Source organism: Dipodomys ordii, unplaced genomic scaffold (genome assembly GCF_000151885.1).
Source record: "Dipodomys ordii isolate 6190 unplaced genomic scaffold, Dord_2.0 Scaffold62, whole genome shotgun sequence".
NCBI classification, from domain to species: domain Eukaryota; kingdom Metazoa; phylum Chordata; class Mammalia; order Rodentia; family Heteromyidae; genus Dipodomys; species Dipodomys ordii.
Window position 1 is genome coordinate 3859604 of NW_012267278.1, and position 21763 is coordinate 3881366.

Consider the following 21763-nt stretch of genomic DNA (forward strand, 5'->3'; position numbering starts at 1 on the left):
GTGAACTAGAAGGCGCGCTCCCCTCCTCCCTGCAGGCACTGTTTCACACTGAGTCAGTGACCGGGGTGGAGGGCAGGGGCCAGGAAACCTCTCCTCATCTCCCACCTGCTCGCGGCTGGCAGGCCGACATTTACCGAAAGTAGGCTCTGAAACTGCCTCTCTGTTTCCCATTCACCTGTTTAGTAAGTTCACTGGTGTTGACTTGAGGTCTCAAGTATGCTGCTCAGACTCCAGTCCCTCCCTGAGCACAGGATAGAGTTCAAGCTGAAACCCACTTTCTATTTAGCAGCTGGATTCACTTACACAGATGATAAGCATCTCCCTTGTATGTCTGAAGGCTCTATTTTTCTTCCAAATGTTTCTGTGTGTGCTTTTTTACTTTGATACAGTAACTTGGTTAGGGACAGCAAACTTTATTTCCTCCATTTTACAGATGGCAAAACTGAGGTTTGGGGCTGAGTGGTGATGGCTCACGCCTGTAATGCTAGTTACTCAGGGGGCTGGGATCTCAAGAGTATGTTTCAAAGCCAGCCTAGGTAGGAAGGCCCAGGATACTCTTATCTCCAATTAATCACCAGAGAGCTAGAAGTGGAGCTGTGGCTCTACAGGTAAGCTGTCTAGCCTTGAGCAAAAAACAGAGACAGTGTCTAGGCCCTGAGTTCAAGCCTCAGGACTGGCAACAAAAAACAAAAACAAGAATAGAAACCTGAAGCTTAGGGATAAAGTGAGCCTCATGAAGACCTCAGGGCATTCACTGTTTGGACAAGGCCAGGATCCACTAGAGCTGAGCAGTTCCCCCTGACACATGAGGAGTCTGTAGACAACACCAGCTGCCTGGAGAATGTGCAAGAAAATGGTAAGTATCCACCACAAGTTTGAATAGAGCAAATGTGATCAGGAGTCCATTTTTTCTCTGTAACTGGGGTAGTGACTAGTGGTCAGCAGTGCAGTGTCCCACTTGGAGCTGGCCATCTTAGAGTCTGACATTCCGTAGAACACATTAGGTGTGTATGGAACCTTCCCTCCCTCCTTTGCAGATGACAGAACTAACTTGCTAGTAATGGACTGAACCAGTTCAGAGTTGAGGATGTGTGTGTGTGTGTGTGTGTGTGTGTGTGTGTGTGTGTGTGTGTGTGACTGGGATTTGAACTCAGGGCTTCATGCTTTCTAGGCATATATTCTACCACTTGAGTCATTCCTCCAACATTACTTTATCTGGTTATAGTCTTCAGAAGAGGCCCATTGAAAGGTTCAGATATTGCTAGTAGGCCTCTGCTATTTTATTCTTTATTTATGTAGCAAGTATTGGGGTTTGAACTTAGCTTTTACACTCAAGGCTGGTACTCTACCACTTGAGCCTAGTTAATTGAAAATAAGAGTCCCATGGATTTCCTATCCAAGCTGATTGAACCATGATCCTCAGATCTCATTCTCCTGAGTAGTTAAGATTACAAGCATGTTCCCCAGAACCCAGCTGACAAGCTTCTCCCATTTTAGTTAGCTCTTATATTATACAATCCCTTTACAGAAAATACCTCTTATAGTGGGTATTCAATAAACCCTATAGGCCAATCTAGATCTAAGATCTCAAAGGTGGGCTGTGGGGTGGGGAGATGATGATTGGCCTGTTCTTACCACTAGAGATGGAAAGGGACCCCAACATGACAAGAGTCACTGTCTGAGAAACCATTTCAAAGGGCCTCCCAATGACCACCACAGCAACTGTGGCTCTGCTACCACCACATGCTGTGTGCTCCCTTGAACAAGACCTGTGGCCTAGTGCTGTGATTGATCTGAGGCGCCTGAAGACAGTCTTCTTTCAAGTACTAAGTTTATGATGTAGCTACTGTGTGTTTAAAATTGGCAGCTCCAGGTTACACTGAAGTTTAGAAGTACATCCAAAACACCGCCATGGCTTAGCGTGGCCCTTGGGAGCAAGGCAGGGCAGGCATAGCTTTAGGCTCTGGCCACTCTGGCCCCACCCCCTCCCTTTCTCATTTCCCAGCAGCCCCTGAGCTGCCACTGCTGCTCCCATCCGACCACAGCCTTGTGATTGCTTTCTTCTTTTTTCTTTTCTTTCTTTCTTTTTTTTTGGGGGGGGGGGTCCGGTCGTGGGCCTGAACTCTGGGCCTGGGCGCTGTCCCTCAGCTCTGCAGCTCAAGGCTAGCGTGCTACCACTTGAGCCATAGCACCACTTCCAGCTTTTTTTATTTTCTGCTTATGTGGTGCTGAGGAATTGAATCCAGGACCTCATGCATGCAAGTCAAGCGCTCTACCACTGAGCTATCTTTCTTTCTTTCTTTCTTTCTTTCTTTCTTTCTTTCTTTCTTTCTTTCTTTCTTTCTTTCTTCCTTTCTTCCTTCCTTCCTTCCTTCCTTCCTTTCTTTCTTTCCTTCCTTCCTCCCTCCCTCCCTCTCTCTCTTTCTTTCTTTCATTGACTTTTGAGTGGTGTTTAGCTTCAGGACTTAAGGAGTATCTGGAGGAAACACAGGGGAAATGGAATCCAGCTGGGGACCCCTGCCAGAGGCATCAATCATATCCATTGGAGTAGAGGAAAATAAGCCCAGCATGTATTGGAAAAGATCCAGTCCCTCTTTTGGCTTTTCTGGTGTGGGTAGCATAATTCACATTGGCCCAGGAATTAAAAAAGGGATTGAATGAAAGAAAATTCACTTCTCAAAGCTAGAGTCACATCACCTATGACAACCATCCCTCTCTCCATTTCTCAGCACAGCTAATGTGGATGGAGACCTTAATGTACCAGGCAATATTGCAACCAGTCTCCTTTCACTGTCCCACCCACTTGGGAGTACAACTGCATAGACAGGGGACCGAGACACAGAGAAAGTAAGAGGTATACAGCTCATAGATTGTAAAAATAGGATTGAAACTGTTTCCTCTTGGCTCCAAGGACTGTGCTCTTTCACTTCTTGTGCATTTAGATATCAGGGTACTACCCAAGTCCTTCTAGCCCCATCAGCCCTCTCAGGCTGAGGGGGTGTTCTAGGATCTCTTGTAGACATGAAGAAATTGAGCTGGGGGTGGGTCAGGTAGGGTGCTGGTATGCTGCTTTTGCGTATCATGTGACTGGGGGAGGTATGTTTTGGGGTGGGGGAGTCCTGGGGCTTGAACTCAGGGCCTGGATGTTGTCCCCAAGCTTTTTTGCTCAAGGCAAGCATTTTACTACTTGAGCCACAGATCCACATCTTATTTTTTGATGCTTAACTGGAGATAAGTGTGTCATGGCTTTCTGGTCCAGGCTGGCTTCAAACTGTGATTCTTAGATCTCAACCTCCTGAGCAGCTAGGATTCTGCCCTGGGTGCAGAGAAGGCAGCTTGCTCAGGGGCTCTACTGTGGGAAGAGCAGGATCTTACAACCAGTGAGAGAAAGCCAGGCTCCTAAGCAGGGAGAGGGAGGCAATGTTAGAACCATTGCCATTTCCTGTTCCACATCCACACCACTTCCACTTCCATCCTAATCCACTTCTACAGTGCTTTAACAATCTCATTTACAAACACAAAGGCATAGGTGCCAGGAGAAAAGAATTCCGCAAATACTTCCCACACTGTTGGAAAGATGCGTATATACAGTTTACCTGGCTAGGCTTCCATGGACTGCTGGTTCCTCCCAGGTACCCTTCACTGGCCTGTTCCATCAGCAGAAAGTTCAGGTTCACAGAATCTATTTCAAGCATTGTGAACTCTGCCCAGAATGCTAATCCATGTTCCTATTTGCCTCATCAATGTGAGAATGGTCCTCTCTTGGAAGAATGACTTAGAAGCTGGACACTCATGACTCATACCTAGTTATTCAGGAGACTGAGCTCTGAGGATCATGATTCAAAATCAGCCCAGGCAGGAAAGTCCAGGAGACTCTTATCTCCAATTAATCAGTAAAAAGTAAGAAGGGGATGTGACTCAAGCAGTAGAGCACCAGCCTTGAATGAAAAGGCACAGGGGCAGTGCCCAGGCCCTGTGTTCAAGTCCCAGTACCCGTCCCTTCCCCCCCCACACACACACATGAGTGACTTGGGTAGAGTGTGACAGGCAGGAAAGCAACATGCTCCTATTCTTCTACAGAAAACCTCTCATTGGCCTCTGTGTCCATGCATTGTAATTACTCCTCCCAATACCTCTGCTTGGGAGGTAAGTGATTACCTCTTTTTTTTTTTTAAATAGATTGGGACAGGGTGGATGGAGCTATGAAATGACTTTCTCTAGCCAGCACCTCCTTCCTCCAAAGAGCTGGGACTAGGATCTTTGGACAGTTCCACTTCTCAGGTGACAAAGGCCTGATCACTGGGTCATCTGGCCACCTTTCCCTTGTCATCAAGTACCTGCCCCAGAGCACACAAAGGCAGCTATTACCACAAGGGTTGGGTAGAGGGTGGGTAGACCCAGGAAGAATCTCAAAGAGAGTAGAAGAGAAAGAGAGTAAAAATGCTATCTAAAGTCCCAGAGGAGGTTAGAGGTTCTCTCTGACTTCCTGTAACTAGAATCCTAACTAGCCACATGTGAGGAAAACCAAATGTCATGCGAAGTAGTGAACTTATCACCCTTGAGGCCTTAAGGCAAAAGGTCAGAACAACCCGTTTTCTAGCAAAGCTGAAGTCCCTGCACTATTTTTAGAAACTTCTTGAGTTTGTCATCCCCCTATGATATGAGAAGAACCAAAGAATTAAAGTTCATCACCCAAGAGAGCAATGGCCCACTTTTTTCCACCTTAGCTGAGGGCTGCTAGAAGTATACACTGAACAAGTTAACAGAATGAATCACAATCATGAACGCACTGGGGCTCCTAACACTTAAAGGACTTGGGTGGAGAATCAAGGCAAACAGCCTGTCATTACCCCATCTGGGAAGCTCAAGGTCACCAGAGTGGTTAGGAGTGTGGGCTTTGAAGTCCTAAAGCAGATCTTCGTGCAATCCCAGCTCCACCTTCCACCGTAGCTATGGTACCTACAGTGGCCTGACCTCTTTGAGCCTCAGTTTCCTCATCTGTTAATTAGGCCTTGTCATGCCCTCCCTCCCAAGGTGATTGTAAGGGTTGTGTGATAATATTCATTCCTACTAAGCAGGCAATGAATAAGCAGCTATTATCATGTTCTTAAGTTTTAGGTATTGTTTTCTTTTTTTAATTAAAAGGATAACTCTTTTCATTGACTGGAAGGTTGATCTAAGTACTCAGTTTCCTTAAGGCTCTAAAACATACTATTCCTGTGAGCAAGTAGCGAGTATCTATGATACATGACTGATTCTGTTGGCCTGGAAGGTCCTTGTTCTGCTGTTCTTCACTTCCCCTGGGATAAGCACAGACCAAAATGGCAGCCAGTGCTGTCTTGACTGACCTACCTGGTCCTGCTGAGCCTACTCTCACAGTTTGATCCAGGGGATCAGAATAATTTTCCTTACCACAGAATTGTAATGATTGAACTTTATTCAGAACCCTCCTGAGAATCTGATAGATATTATAGTTCTCTCCCTACCATTGCTTCTCATTATTCACTGTAGTTTTATTCTAACATGTCAATGGGAACACCAAATTAGCAAATACTAAGCCATTACTCCTAGCAGATACAAGGATAGTTTCCTGTGAGCTTGTGGTCACCTTTCCATCAGATAGTAAATACATAGCCATGTTTCTTGGTGAAGAATATGCGTGTTTCTATGTGTTTATGTATGTATATTCCATGTCTTCTGTGTATTTCTATGTGAAGAATATACATATATACAACCTATTTACATAAACATATATACGTACACACACACCAAACATATATAGTTCTTTAACAGAACTCAACACCAATAGCATTATAAGCCATTCTTGAACGAGGCTTATCTAACACATGCAGTTTCGCAGTAAGGCACATCACAGCTTTCCGTCCTTAGGGTCATTCACAGCACTTCAACACTGCATTGAGGGTCACTGTAAACAGCAAAAGCACAAAGAAGTAAAAAACAAAAAAACCCAACCATAACAGTTGTTTATAGCATGAGAACTAAAACAAGAAGTCATAGCATGGCCTTGTACAACCTCAAGGAGGCATGGGGATTATAAATAAATCTTAGTGAGTAGATGCATCTGCCCTGTATGGAATCTGTAACAAATGAGGACTGACTGAGCATCTCTGGGATCAAAACCCATGGAAGCCAGTCCTGTGGGACATGGGACAGAGTGAAGCATTCCATCTTTTGCAACTTATGGAAGCCCATCTAAAATAGGAATGAATGAATAAAATGTCTTTCTGTAAGCAAAGGAGTTTCTTTTACCAGGCATTTCCATTCCCCACTCCCTTGATATTTTACAGCTCTGGAGTTTGCTCAAGGTCTTGCAATCACAGAGACATTTGTGAAAACAATATAAACTAAACATACTTGATGCTCTCTTATGTTTACTATTGGTTTTAGCAGCAACTCTGGTTATACCTATGTGAAAAAAATATGCTTTGCAGAAAAATCAGAGGAAAAAAGAAAATAAAAACAGTTGTTGAGGTGGCAGAATATAATTTTTTTCTTTAAAATGTGATCTTCAATGTTGATCTTATGTGATCTCAGACATAAATAAACAAGAAAAAACTTCAATTAAAACAATATGTCTGGAAAAAATATGTCTTGGAGTAAAAAAAGGCCAATCAAAATATTTTTAAAAGAGATAATTAATAATCTTTTGCCGGGTGCCAGTGGCTCATGCCTGTAATCCTAGCTACTCAGGAGGCTGAGATCTGAGGATTGCGATTCAAAGCCAACCCAGGCAGGAAAGTCTGTGAGACTCTTATCTCCAATAAACCATTAGAAAACCAGAAGTGGTGCTGTGGCTCAAGCAGTAGAGTGCTCGCCTTGAGCTGAAGAGCACGGGGATGGCGCCCAAGCCCAGTTAGTTCAAGCCCCACGACCAAAAAAAAACCCAAAAAAACTTTTATTACTTCTCCCTTGGAAATTCATCCACCTTGACAAAAATGAAATTGAGCTCTCCATCCCATCCTTCTGTCCCATAAGATTTAGAGAGCCATATTGTTCCTCTCTCCTTTTTTTTTTGGTGCTGGCACTGGGGCTTGAACTCAGAGCCTGGGCACTGTTTCTTAGCTCTTTGCTCAACACTGGCACTCTACAGTTGAGCCACAGCTCCATTTCTGGCTTTTTACTGGTTAATTGGAAATGAGAGCCGCTCTGACTTTCCTGCGCAGGCTGATTTTACACTGAGATCCTCAGGTCTCAGCCTTGTAAGTTGCTAAGATTACAGGTTTAGCTACTGGCACCTGGCTTACTGTTCCTTTTCTGAGCCCTTTAAATGCTTTCCTCCTGTACTCACAGGATGCTAAGACTGAAAGTAGAAAGCTATAATAATCAAGTGGCACCAGGTGACTGACTCTGGGAACATGTGATCTTATAAAACTTACCAGCTCACACTGTGATTTTATGAAAATTACCATGGAGAATTTACCAGAGGGAAATTACCAGTGGAAGTGGCAAAGTGGTCTCAAATAAAGCAGTTGGAAATAAGTGAGGCCTGCAGCCTCAGAGTTCTTCCTATGATGCAATTCACAGGCCCAAATGCTGGAACAAGGCTCCTCCTGAAAAACTAAGCAATCAGCCAATCCCATTTTTGTTTTGTTTTGTGTCCGTGGGGCTTGAACTCTGGGCCTGAGTGCTGTCCCTGAGCTCTTCAGCTTAAGGCTAGCACTCTACCACTTGAGCCACAGTGCCACTTCTGGTTTTCTGGTGGTTAATTGGAGATAAGAGTCTCGGGGCTGGGAAGGTGGCTCAGTGGTAGAGCGCTTGCCTTGTATGCATGAGGCCCTGGGTTTGATTCCTCAGCACCACATAAACAAAAGGAAAAAAGCCAGAAGTGGCACTGTGGCTCAAGTGGTAGAGTACTAGCCTTGAGCTGAAGAGCTGAGGGACAGCGCCCAGGCCCAGAGTTCAGGCCCCACGACCGGACCCCCCCCCCAAAAAAAAAAAGAGTCTCGCGGACTTTCCTGTCCAGGCTGGCTTTGAACAGCGATCCTCAGATCTCAGCCTCCTGAGTAGCTAGGATTACAGGTGTGAGCCATCGGTGCCTGGCTCCAATCCCAGTTTTACTAAGCACATTTTATATGCCAGGTTGGATCACATGTGGCACAAACTAAGACCCATCAAAACTGATTGTTGGTTTTAGATCATGGCTCACTTGGAAAGGCAGACTTTTAGTCATCAAAGAATACTCTGTGAGAGAGAACTACGGGAGCAAGACACCAAGCCCCTACTGGTGTCATGCCAAAAGCCCAGCTCCAGAACAAGAGAAAGTTCTTGTCTTCAAACATTATCTATGGAAGAGACAGAGAATAACTATTAAAATAAACAAACTGGATCATGTCTGACAGAGCCAGAGGAAACCAGTCCAGAGGGCAAAAACAGCACATATAAGGAAGGAATTCTGTAGGAGGGTGGAGAAAGATGAACTAATGTTGGACTTTATTCTGTAGATTGGGGATGCTGCTATTTCTTACTTTCCTTGCTGTAACAGACATTGCTAATCTAATCTAAGACTCTCTCCCACCAGGTCCAGCAAGATCTCTGAAGCAGGCACTACTAATCAACTGGAGTTGATGTGCTGGTTATAGAGTATTTATGATCATACTATCAACAGTGGGAAGCATGAGACTATTAGAATAAAATCTTTTTTTTTTCGGTTGGTCGTGGGGCTTGAACTCTGGGCCTGGGAGATGTCCCTTAGCTCTTCAGCTCAAGGCTAGTACTCTATCACTTGAGCCACAGCACCACTTCCAGTTTTCTGGTGGTTTATTGGAGATAAGAGTCTCACAACTTGGGGCTAGGAAGGTGGCTCAGTGGTAGAGTACTTGCCTTGCATTCATGAGGCCCTGGGTTCGATTCCTCAGCACCACATAAGCAAAAAGAAAAAAAGCTGGAAATGGCGCTGTGGCTCAAGTGGTAGAGCACTAGCCTTGAGCTGAAGAGCTGAGGGATAGCGCCCAGGCCAAGAGTTCAGGCCCGATGACCGAACCCCCCCGCACCCCCCCAAAAAAGTCTCACAACTGTCCTGCCCAGGCTGGCTTTGAACTGTGATCCTCAGATCTCAGTCTCCTGAGTAGCTAGGTTTACAGGCATGAGCCACCAGTGCCCAGCTTAGAATAAAATCTTTTTAAAATTTTTTATTTATTTTTATTGTGAAAATACCGTTACAATTACATGAGCAAGGTAATGAGTACATTCTTTTTGTTTGTTTGTTTGTTTGTTTGTTTTTTGTCGGTTGTGGGGCCTGAACTCTGGGCTTGGGCACTGTCCCTCAGCTCTTCAGCTCAAGGTTAGCCTTCTACCACTTGAGCCACAGCGCCACTTCCAGCTTTTTCTGCTTATGTGGTGCTGAAGAATCGAACCCAGGGCCTCATGCATGCAAGGCAAACACTCTACCACTGAGCCACCTTCCCAGCCCATGTAATGAGTACATTCTTATCAAGCATTGTTGCCTCCTCCTTTGTTTCCCCTTCCCATCCCTTCCCATCTCCCTCTCCCTCCACTCCCCCCAACCCCGCCTCAACACCCCCCCCAAGCCAAAATTGTTAGAATAAAATCTTAAGGAAGATTAATTTAAGCAAGGGACACAAGGTCACCTACAGGGATCCTGAAGGCCATTTAGAAAATATTCACTGTGTATGGTTACTAAACTCTTATTGCGTGCTGGTCCTTCATCCATTTTCAACAACCTCAAAGGGTAAGTATCATTTCTTTTCTTTGAGTAGGTAAAGTGAAACTTAAAGAAGGTGTCATTTTCCCAAGTGGAGAAGCCAAGATTTGAACCTGTTATGTGTTTCCAAAGCCCTGACTCATTTCACCACAAAATGCTGACATTTTACGTGCAAGGTGAGAAGAACTTGGGATAGAAATGGAAAGATTAGACAGAAATGAGAGACATTCATGAGAACAGACTGCAAGGATAAGGTCAAAGATAGTAATAGCAAAAGAAAATGTCTTGGTTTGTGCATGGAAAAAAGATTTGAATGGCACACACTGAACTTCTGAGGAGTAGGATGAGAATTGGGAAGGCATTATTATTTGTTGCTTTATAAGCTTCTGTATATCTTTCAAAATCATAGATATGGGCTGGGAAGGTGGCTCAGTGGTAGAGCGCTTGCCTTGCATACCTGAGGCCCTGGGTTCGATTCCTCAGCACCACATAAGAAAAAAGAAAAAAGCCAGAAGTGGCACTGTGGCTCAAGTGGTAGAGCGCTAGCCTTGAGCTGAAGAGCTGGGATAGTGCCCAGGCCTAGAGTTCAGGCCCCACAACCGGACCAAAAAAAAAAATCATAGATATGTACATTATAGAATATACAATATGCCATATATACACTATGCCATAATGCACATATAATATACATATATTATATATTATTATATGTATATATTATATAATACATCTACATATACATATATTAAATATGTATATATATTATATTACATATATTATTATATATTACGCATATATTATTGAACTCAGGACTTGAGCACTATCCCTTAGTTTTTTGCTCAAGACTGATGATCAACCACTGAACTACATCTCTACTTCTGGCTTTTTGCTGGTTAATTGGAGATAAGAGTCTCTCAGACTTCTTGTCTGGGCTGACTTTGAACCTTAAGCCTCAAATCTTAGCTTCTTGAATAGCTAGGATTGCAGGTGTTAGCCACTGGTGGCTGACTAAGAAACATATTTTATAATTGACAGTAACTCTAAGGTATTTTTCTCCTGGGTGACCAAGAGATTCCACTGATAGAATTCAAGTTTGCTTTTAGACATGTTAAGGGAGGCTTAATGGTGGGTTGTGTTCACGGACTACTAGGCTTTCATTCCAACTCAGGACGCAGGCATCTTCAAGCTTGCAAAGACTGGGTCTTCATTTGGGGGATGTCTTCCAAGTAAGCCATACTGTCTGTCAGTAGACTGTTTCTGCAAGGCATCCCCAAGCTAAGTGCATCAGAGGCCCATGGTAAAACTTGGCCTGGAACATAGGACCATAGGCCTGGAACATAGGAACATAGGACTCTAGACCTATGTTCAGTGGTGCCAGCTAAGTGGGCTGACACCACTCTGAACATATTGTGTTCGCTCACAGCGCCTCAGGCTGGCTCTGGCAAGTTGGTTAGGCAAGGAATAAGAAGACTGCTTCTAGCATCCTGGTCCCCAGAGAGACTTTGCATCGCTTGCTTGACCTCCCAGTGCCCTACGGGGCACATCTCTGTTTACCTCAAAGCAATGGGGTTGTGAGTAATGGCTAATAAAACGAGCGATGTAACAGCCAGTCATTTACATATCACAACCAGAGCAAAACCAATAATAATAATGACATGTCTAGGAAAAACAATAGTTCTCTGAAAATTTGAGAGTAGATTCCTGAGGTGGGAAGACTGATGCCCCGTAATCGTCTTACTCAAGCTGCTTTTTAATAGAAGGCAATAAGCACAAATGAAACCATCATCATAATGTATGCCATGCCATAAAAAGTAATTGCTGGCTCAGCCAGGCTCCCTGGAGCAGGCCTTCCTCAGCCGTGTCTTCCCTGCCAGCTGTAGATTTCGCTTCCAGTATGGCTGAGGAGCTGGCTCCAGGGTGGGCTTATACCCAGAGGACCCAGTAAGCTGATACGTATTGTCCCAGCTTCCTACTTCTGAGCTTGTGGGGAAGCTTTGAACTCCAGGAGTGGGCTGTTTCCTCTGAGGGAGAGCATAGTATAGGGAGACCCAGGATGAGCACATGTGCTCTCTCCCCCTCCCTCCCCGTTTGTTTGCCATATGTGATGCTTCCAAGCAATCTGGTTGGGCTTGGTGTGACTAACCCAGCCTATGCAGGCCTCTGTGCAGGAGGCCCAGTCTCAAAAGCCTCCATTAGTTTCCAAGAAGCTTCGGCCATAAGTAGCTCCAACCCCAAGGACCCCAAGGCCTAATAATGTGTGATTTCCCTGCAAATCGGCCTACAAACAGCTACCAACTGTCCCCACATGCCAATAGCCCCATTGGTACTGGGGGATCCGTATGAATCATCCTCTACCAGGCCCTCATCATGTGTCATCTTGACAGTTTATGGGCTGACATTTGACCCGCAGTCGCTGCGTCCCCCTGGTCAGCACCTCCTCACCCGGAATGCTACTTTCATTTGAGAAGGTGTTGTTTGAGAGCATAATTTCACACTTGTGGCCTTTGATAGGGAAATTCCTCCTGAGCAGTGATAGGTTGGTCTTGTGGTAGCTGGGTGTCATCCAATACTTTTACCTAGGCCAGCTCCCCAGCTAGATCTGGGAAATTTGGGAAAGATCCCAGTTTCTTTAGGAAATAGCAACCCAAGTATGGTGGTAGCCCTGCCCTGAATTACTCAGACTTTCAAAGTTGATTCACTTCTGTGATACAGAGAATTGGGGAACCAGGCAGCCACCCTGTTACACACCTCTTTGTCACACATAATCATGTAGAATCATCTGGCACAACGTGGATGGCTGTACAAGGAGTTATTGTAAATTTTATTTGTAGAAGCTGGAGGGAGGCCTAGGCTGCCCGGAGGCTTCATCTCTGGAGATAAGGGATCCGGAGCTTCAGTCATCGTGGACTTGCTCTGCAATATATCTTCATGGTATCTGCCCTCTCCCCTCTCCCCTGCCACCCCTCAAGTGTGCCCCTCTTGGGCCGCCCACTGGCATTCCTTTCATCTCAGAGGAATCTCAGGCTGATGTGGTTGGTGGCTCTTCCTTCCTTGGCAAGCCTGGTGAGCTGAAGGCAGACAGGATCAACTCTGCGGAAGGCCTGCAGCCAGTAATCCCTCCAGCCAGCAAATCTCTTTGCACCTGCCTCACTTCCTCTTTCTCTCCTGTCTGCCTGGGCCTGTTGCTTCTTTCCCTTGACTGCCCACAGGCCAGAGTACAAGTACACACTGCTTAGATTCACAGAACTCTTAGTCTCTGAACTTAGAACTGATAAGCAGCTTCCCCTATTATTCTTTTGTAGGGCCCCTGGAATACATATTGCTTCCTTTTAGTTATAAGACTACAATGCATCTTCCTTCACTCTTCCCACCATTTATCCCAAGGCGCCCACACCCCTCCCCCCCACTCCAGCCAAGTACACAGTTCCATCTTCACAGAAGTGCATTGAACATCATGGCTGTATTTACCCTCCATTCACCTTGCCCTTTCCTTAAAAAAAATTAAAAATCCAGCATGTGGCCTGAACACTGAACATTCAAGTGGTGATTACTGTGCACAATGAAGATGGTATTGAGGGGGAAATGATTTTTTTAGAAAATAAGCTTTCTGTTGGGTTAGTTGGTCTTCTAAATCCCTGGGGATTGTTCTTTTAAGCTTCATTCCCACCAATGTGATGTTTATGGCTGTTGCTATTATTAAAACCAATTTTAGTAATAACCATAATAATCTTATACTGAGCCAAGGTAGTCAAATAGTCCACAGGAGTGAAGTGCACATCCATTAACCACTGGAAGTTCTTGGGCCTTGCAGTGCTGGGCCTCCTACACAGAGGCCTGGACTTCAGGCCTCTGTGATGTCAACCCCAGTCAGAGTGCTCCGAAGCAACACATAGGGTAAACAAGTAGAGGGGACATGTGTTCATCCGGGCTCTCCCCACTGCTGGACTTCAAAGCTTTATCTATAGATAATAGAGCCCAAAGTTGCTGGCACTGTCGGAAAAGAGATGACTCCGTTTGGTATATGCCTTCTCCCCCCCCTATGATGAACAAAATCACATCAGCCTCAGATAGGACAGCTCAAGTGCTTTTTTTTTTTTTTTTTTTTTTTGTGAGAGAAGGTAAGTAGCCCAGGCTGGACTCAATGCAAGATTGCCTCAGTCTTGCATGTGCTGGTATTATAGATGTCACCACTTATGTTTGACCTAGAATACTGCTGGGGTTGTTGTTTTTGTGTGTGTGTGTGTGTGTGTCTGTGTGTGTGTGTGTGTGTGTGTGTGTGTATCTACGCCAGTCCTGGATCTTGAACTCAGGGCCTGGGAGCTGCCCTTGAGCTTTTTAGCTCAAGGCTAGCATTCTTCCACTTGAGCCATGGCTCCATTTTCAGCTTTTTTGGTGCTTAATTGGAGTCTCATGACTGGCTTTGAACCACGATCCTCAGATCTCAGCCTGCAGAGTAACTAGAATTACATGCGTGAGCCACCACCAGAATCCTTTTAAAACAACAACAGAAAGATCAAATTCAGCGGGGGTACTTTGAGGAGCAATATAATGTTTCTCCTTTCTGAAATACTTTTGACAAAGAAGACTTCCCCCGAGAGAGGGCACAAAGACTTGATGGTGTTTTGCCCTTTGTGTGGCTCTGATACCACCCAGAAGGTGTCTTGACTGTGTGTCACCAGAGGGACTACAGTGGGTGGCCCAGGGAAGTCAGTGCCCCGCCCTCGAGTTGTCAGTCAAGAAGCAAGTGAAGCAGGAACCAAGGGGACAGCACCCACCCTTGGACAGCCAGTGTTACATCACCGCAGGAGGAGTTTCTGCGGAACCAGAAGGACTGAGTTCCTTGCTCACTGTGCGAGGCAGCTCCTGGGCTGAAGTGAGCATGGGATGCCCTAGGGAAACCCTCACTGTGCATTTTCTTCTCTCAGCGCGGCTCTCTGGGCCATGCAGCAGGTTTTAAAGAGAATACTTTCAAGAATCACCTGTGATTCCTGGGCCTCACTGCAAATCTTTCCAGTCCGGTTTTCTAGAAATCTACACTCTGCCCATGCCTACTCCCTGCCCCCTGCCCACCACACACACCGCAAAGGTCTCTCATGCAAGTCACCCACCTTGGTGAAGCTGCTGAGGTGGTCAGCCGAGCCTGCTTCCAGTCTTACCCCTCTCTTTCCTCACAGGCAGCTTTGTCTTCTGATCTGCCTCCCTGGTCCCCAAAGCCTGTTATCTAGGGGCTCACATCTCAGAGGCTGAGATCTGAGGATCACAGGTCAAAGCTAGACAGGGAAGTAACATGCACAAGACGCTTATCTTTCGTTAAGAAGAGGGGAGGGGCAGAATTGGGGCTATGGCTCAAATGTAGAGTGCTAGCATTGAGCAAAAATGCTCAGGGACAGAGTTCAGGCCCTGAGTTCAAGCTCCAGGACTAGCACCCAGGCTGTGTACATGTGTATGTGTGTGTGTGCTCGTGCATGCATGCACACATACACACACACACACATGTACCACCAAACAACCTGCCTCCTTCCCCCCTACCCCTTATCACCCCAAAATTTGTAGTTGGTGGTGATGGTGGTTGGGCTTGTCTCTTCACACACCAGCTCGGGAAAGCACCCTTGCAGGACACTTAAAGCAAAACTGTTAAATTCTAGGTGTTTTCATATTTTCTAATGAAAAAACGGTACATTTCTTATCGAAGAAAAGATCAATATAAAAGATGTAACATGCCATAAGGAAGAAAACAAACTTATGAGATCTCATAACTAACATATAAATGAACTTTTCTCATGCTTTTCATTTTATGATGATTATGTACTGTTTTATCATTTGGGGATACAAAATGCCCATTGCTCTTTACCATGAAGATTGATAAGATCTGAGTCCTCATCCTGCTGGGGAGTCTCCTTCCTTCCTAGAGCATCTCTGCTCAGTCCAAACAGTCTGGTCTTGTTGCTCAGTACAGGGCTGTCGAGAATTATTGTCATTATCTACAATTTTATTTCCTTTCCTTTCATTTTACTATTTTATATTGATCATTTTATTCATGTCATTCTTGGGGCTTGAACTCAGGGCCTGGGTGCTGTCCCTGAGCTTTTTTTTTTTAAGGCTGGCATTCTACCACTTGAGCCACAGCTTCACTTCTGGCTTTTTAATGGTTGCTTGGAGATAAGAGGCTCACAGACTTTTCTGCCTCAACTAGCTTTGAACCTTTATTCTCAGATCGCAGCTTCTTGAGTGGCTAAGATTACAGATAAGAAGCATTGTCACCTGGCACCTTTGATTTCAGAAAGTGGCTTTTGTTTGCTTTTGGACCTAGAACTCAGACCTGCCTTTTTGAAGCTATGGGGACTCCATGACACAACTCCAGGAAGCCAGTTATTCCTCACCAACTGGAATGGCTTAAGTGATGCCGGATTCAAGTCTGTCTGGCTCTCTCTTTCTCTTGCTTAGTCTCACTGTGTCTCTGTCTCTCTCCTCAACCTCTGGCAGAAGTCAGGATGGTGGGAGGAGGCTGTTGGCAGATCCATCCATTCATTCAGGGCAACTGTCCTCTCAGCCAGGCAGGCTTCACTTTTTTTTTTTTTTGTCTTGTCATCATGGGTCTTGAACTCAGCCTGGGAGCTGTCCCTGTGCTCTTCAGCTCAAGGCTAGTTCTCTACCACTTGAGCCACATGGCCCCTTCTGGTTTTCTGATGGTTAACTAGATATAAGAGTCTTACAGACTTTCCTTGCCAGGGCTGGCTTTGAACCAGGATCCTCAGATCTCAGCCTCCTGAGTAGCTAGGATTACAAGTGTGAGCTACTAGCACCCGGCAGGCTTCAGCCCTGATGACAAGTTCAGACTCCACCCACATGAATTCTCTTGGACAAAGTGGGATGGGTGTGGGCCAGAATTCTAGGATAACTTTTTTCATTGTCAGGTCAACATATACCAATCAGAGATGTTCTTACAATATTGAACCCCGTGGACTCTCATTCAGAGCTCAATTCCTTTCTTCTGGCAGCATGTACTTCCTGCTGCAAAGTCCTCTCAAAGGCAGAAGATGCCTTTGTCAGTCAAGCAAAAAAGAGAGGAAGAAGAAAGTCCTGCCATAATTATCTTATAGGGCAGAAGTGAAATGTTCCATCCAAATGATTCTTCCTAAGGTGAAGAGCCGGTTGTCACGACTGCTCAGAAAAGAGGTGGCAGACAACTTTTGAATGTCATATTATCTCAACTAGGGCATATAAAACAGCAAGCCAGGTGAGGTGGTGGTTCAAACCTGTAATTCTGGATACTTGGCAGAAGAGATTTGTAGATCCCAGTTTGAGGCCAGCTTGGCATAAAAGTTGATGAAACTTCCTCTCAACCAATAGCTGGATGTGAGTGTTACTCCAGGGCTCAGTGGCTAGGCACAGTGTTATACGTCTGGAGAAACACAAGGAGGAGATTTGCACTTTTGGCTTGTGCATAAAGAGTGACCTTACCTGAAAATAACCAAAACAAAAAGGAGGCATGGCTCAAATAGTAGAACACCTGCCCTGAGTTCAATCCTTGCCATCATAAAAAACAAATTAAAACAAAACTAGCTAAAATTAGCTAAAAATTATTTCTTAACAGTAATTCTCCTTTCTATATTCAATTCCATAATATTTTCCCACTGCTAAAAATCATGTGTTTAAGCTTTTTTTTTTTTTTTGGCAGTCCTGGGGCTTGAACTCAGGGTTTGGGCACTGTCCCTGAGCTTCTTTTGCTCAAGGCTAGCGCTCTACTACTTGGCTCTACTTCTGTCTTTTTTGATAGTTTAGTGGTTATAAGAGTCTCACAGATTTTCTTGCTGGCTCCAAACACAACCCTCAGATCTCAGACTTCTGGGTAGCTAGGATTATAAGTGCAAGACAACCAGTGCCCAACCAAGCTATTTCTTTTTTTTAATACTTAAAGGATACTACCTTCTCCTTCTTACCATTCCCAAGTCCTAGTCACTGGTAATAAAAATGTTTTAAATATAAATAATTCCTGAGAAATCATCTTAAAGGAAATACTCGCTGGACTCATTCTGATCAATCCTGTGAATCTGGCTTTCTTACATCACAGCATTTAGCCTTTTTTCCAGGCCCTGTCCATCCTCAGGGAACAGGGATTTTATACTGTCCGAAGTCTTCTGCTGCAGAACAAAAATCATTTGCTAAAAATTAACTTATTCTAATAAACCCAGGTCTAAACAAAGTTTTGAAAGTTCAGTAATGTCCTCCAAGCAGAAACATTTACAGGGAGTGGGGGAGGAAAGAAAAAGGAGGAAGAAAGGAGAAGGAAGGAGGAGAGAGAGAGACAGACAGAGACAGAGAGAGAGAGAGAGAGAGAGAGAGAGAGAGAGAGTGGAGCCAAAAATGAATCACAAATGAGGACCTTCAACCTGTGTGGACACCCTTCTAATCACATTCACTGCTTGACTGTTCTGCTCTCCTGGAGGCCACCCCCAAAAAGTTCCAGCCTGCTGGAAAATTTAAATAGCAGGTGTTCCACGTAAGCTTAATTGTGTACTATTTGACACAAAATGTTAACAGTTGAGGCTGGGTGATGAGTACACAGAAATTCATTTTGCTCTTAAGAATATTTGAAATTTTCCATAATAAGATAACAAAAATGTTCTTGGGCCTGGGAAGGTGGCTCATTGGTAGAGTGCTTGCCTCGCATGCACGAGGCCCTGGGTTCAATTCCTCAGCACCACATAAGCAGAAAAAAGCCAGAAGTGGTGCTGTGGCTCAAGTGGTAGAGCACTAGCCTTGAGCTGAAGAGCTGAGGGCCAACACCCTGTTCCAGAGTTCAGCCCCCATGACCGACAAAAAAAAAAAAAAATCACTTTCTCAGAGCTGGGAAGGTGGCTCAGTGGTAGAGTGCTTGCCTTGCATTAATGAGGCCCTGGGTTTGGTTCCTCAGTACCACATAAGCAGAAAACGCTGGAAGTGGCATTATGGCTCCAGTGGTTGAGCGCTAGCCTTGAGCTAAAGAGCTGAGGGACAGTGCCCAGGGTCAGAGGTCAGGCCCCACTACTGACAAAAAAAAAAATGTTCTTTAACCATATACTAAGGTAGGGTTGGAAGCTGGTGGTTTACAGCTGTAATCCTATTCAGGAGCTGAGGACTGAGGACTGAAGTTCAAATCCATGAGACTCTCATCACTAGCAAAAAGCTGGAAGTATTGCTCAAGTGATAAAGCACCAGCCTTGACTAGAAAAGTCAAGCAAGAACTCAAGGTCCTGAGTTCCAGGTTCAGTACTGGCACAAACCAAACAAAGCTAAGTTAGTAATAATATAGGGATGTTGAATAGGTCAATTTCAAATGCAAACCTCCATTGCTTCATCCTGTCACGTCAAAACTGACAAGTTCATTTTGCATACAGGAATTAACTGAAATAATCACACAAAAATGTGCCACAAATCCAGTTCCTTTCCCTCTAGTAAAATCATATCTTTATAATCCAGGAAGTAAAGTAGCATTATTCAAAAAAGGGAGGGCTACATTCCAGGTCCTCCAAAGGGATTAGGAGATTTTTCTGTGTGCCTGCCTGAGCTCTTGCCTGGGTCAGCCATGAAGCCTGCCCTAGTAGAAACCGTCACACATACTTCCTAGACGATGGAAGTGACTGGGAGCTATTGCTTCATAACCTGAGAGCCTGTCACTCAGTGATATAATATTCTGGTCATTAGAACCTAGTTTCATAAATGATGATACACCTTATCTTTAGGATAAGTTGCATGCAAATATATAAAGTAAAACTTGGCCATCCACAAGGCTTAGGGAGAATGAGTCACCTTTACTCTTGGTGTTATGGTAGGTTTCAGGAAATAAAATCTCAACAGGAGTGCATGGGAATTCCTTTACATGAGTCTTTTCATGATACTGCACTTGGTCCTGCTCTGTACTTATCTTGGTGATGGAACACAGGGTGATGAACACAGTCACTGCATTTCTCAGGGTCAGGAGAGCTATGGGTGGAGCTATCATTCCCCACAACAAGGCCTCACCTTGATGCCTTGGTAAAGCTCTTCAACATGCTCAGTTTTCAGCTGCCTCTGCTGCCCACTGTTGGAGGCTGATTTGTCTGTATCTTCCCTTTCATCCTGACTTTTTGGGCACAAAGTATCCAGACTCTAGTCTAAATGGCTCAAAATGAGGGGCTCCACTAACTCACTACATGCTGGGTTTTAGCACCGGAAGTTATGAACTCCATTTCTGGTGGATCAGGATATTTTTTTGTTTTTTTTCCTTTTTGTTCCAGTACTAGGACTTGAACTCAGGGCCTGAGCACTGTCCTTTAGCTTTTCCACTCACAGCTGGCACTTTCTAGCTTTTTACTAGTTAATTGGTGATTAGAGACTCATAGATGGGGCAGGGAAGATGGCTCAATGGTAGAGTGCTTGCCTTGCATGCATGAGGCCCTGGGTTTGATTCCTTAGCACCACAAGCAGAAAAAGCCAGAAGAAGTGCTGTGGCTCAAGTGGTAGAGCACTAGCCTTGAGCTGAGGAACTGAGGGACAGTGCCCAGGCCCAGAGTTCAGACCCCACGACTGACAAAAAAAAAAAAAAGAGTCTCATAGACTTTAATGCCTGGGCTGCCTTTGGACCACAATCCTCAGGTGTCAGCCTTCTGAGTAGCTAGGATTACAAGTGTGAGCCACCCCTGTGTGGCATTAGAGATCAGTGTTCTGAAAGGATGAGGTCTTATTGTCAAAATAACAGCCGATTCTCATACATATGCCATTTCTGTGATATAATCTGTAATCAGGATATATATCTGGGCTGCTTGTCAGTGTCTCCAGAGGAATCCTCCGGGGAGGAAGTAAGAAGTGAAAGCACTTGGGCTCAGGCCAGACACCAGGGCTCCTTGAGGAAGCAGTGAGCTTGAACAACTTATTCTTCAGCTTTATGATCTCATGAAACACAAACTCACCTATAAGGAAGCACAGTCTTTAGTTGTTAATTAAACACCAGTTTGGTAAATGAGATGACCAAGGCTGAAGATGTGGCATTATCCATTTAGAGACCCAGTGCTTCTCCTCAAATGTTCGTAGAGTCATGTACGAAGACAGGCTGAAGAGCCCCTGTGCTATGGCTGAAAGTAAGGAGTGAAGTTAGCTTAGGTGTTTTTTCAAACAAAATTTGTATCGTTATTATAAAGGTGATATACAAAGGAGTTACAGTTTCATAAGTCAGGTAAAGAGTACAGTTCTTACTGGACAATATCACCTCTTCCTTTGCTCTCCCTTTCTCTCTCTCTCTCTCTCTCTCTCTGCTTTCCCCTCCCAACCCCATCTGTAAGTGCCAACACCTGTTTATCTACCAAGACTTGGGGTATTGGACCTAAGGAAGGACTGTTGAAACTTTTCAATGAGAGCCACTCAATAGTTAGGAAAGTCAAGAGAAAGGCTCCCTGCTTCTACCCAGGAATGGGGAAATCCTCTCTGTGCTGCTAAGCTGCTGGGCTATCACCTTGAAAAAACAAGATGGTTGGTGGTTTTTGTTGTAAACATTGAGCTCCAAAGGCATACCTTAAGCAGCTGGATGATCCACTTTGAGTCACGCTGCTTAGGTGGTGGAAATTCCACTACAAAAGCAGGAGGCGTTGGATGAGACTAGATTAAGTCAGGTGTCTATGGAAATGGGCAGAGATTTGAGGCAGGACTGAGATAAGCTGGTTCTTGTCCACATGAACTCCAAGTAGTCCAGAGCCTGTTTGCTGAAGTCATTATGAAAGAGGAAGCTCATCTTAGTAAATAGAAAGTAAACTTTGTCAAAGTACACAGGTGAGATTTCTGGCAAGATGTAGGTGGCCAGCACCCAGGAAGAATGAAGCTTCCACAGCCAACCAGGGGTCCCCAAGTTCAGTCACCTCTAGGCTAGATTTGATCACATACAGTGGCATCAAAGAGCAAAAGAGAAATGGGTTTCAATTGAGAAGAATTTTGGCCTTTGTTCCCTTGTGCCTTTCCAAAAATTAGAATAATTACTACTTGTTTTTCAATAGAGAAAAAAGGCAAAAACTCTCAACTTGTTTACTGCTTTATTCTTACTATAAAAAGAATCTGAGAGCAGGGCTCTGGTGG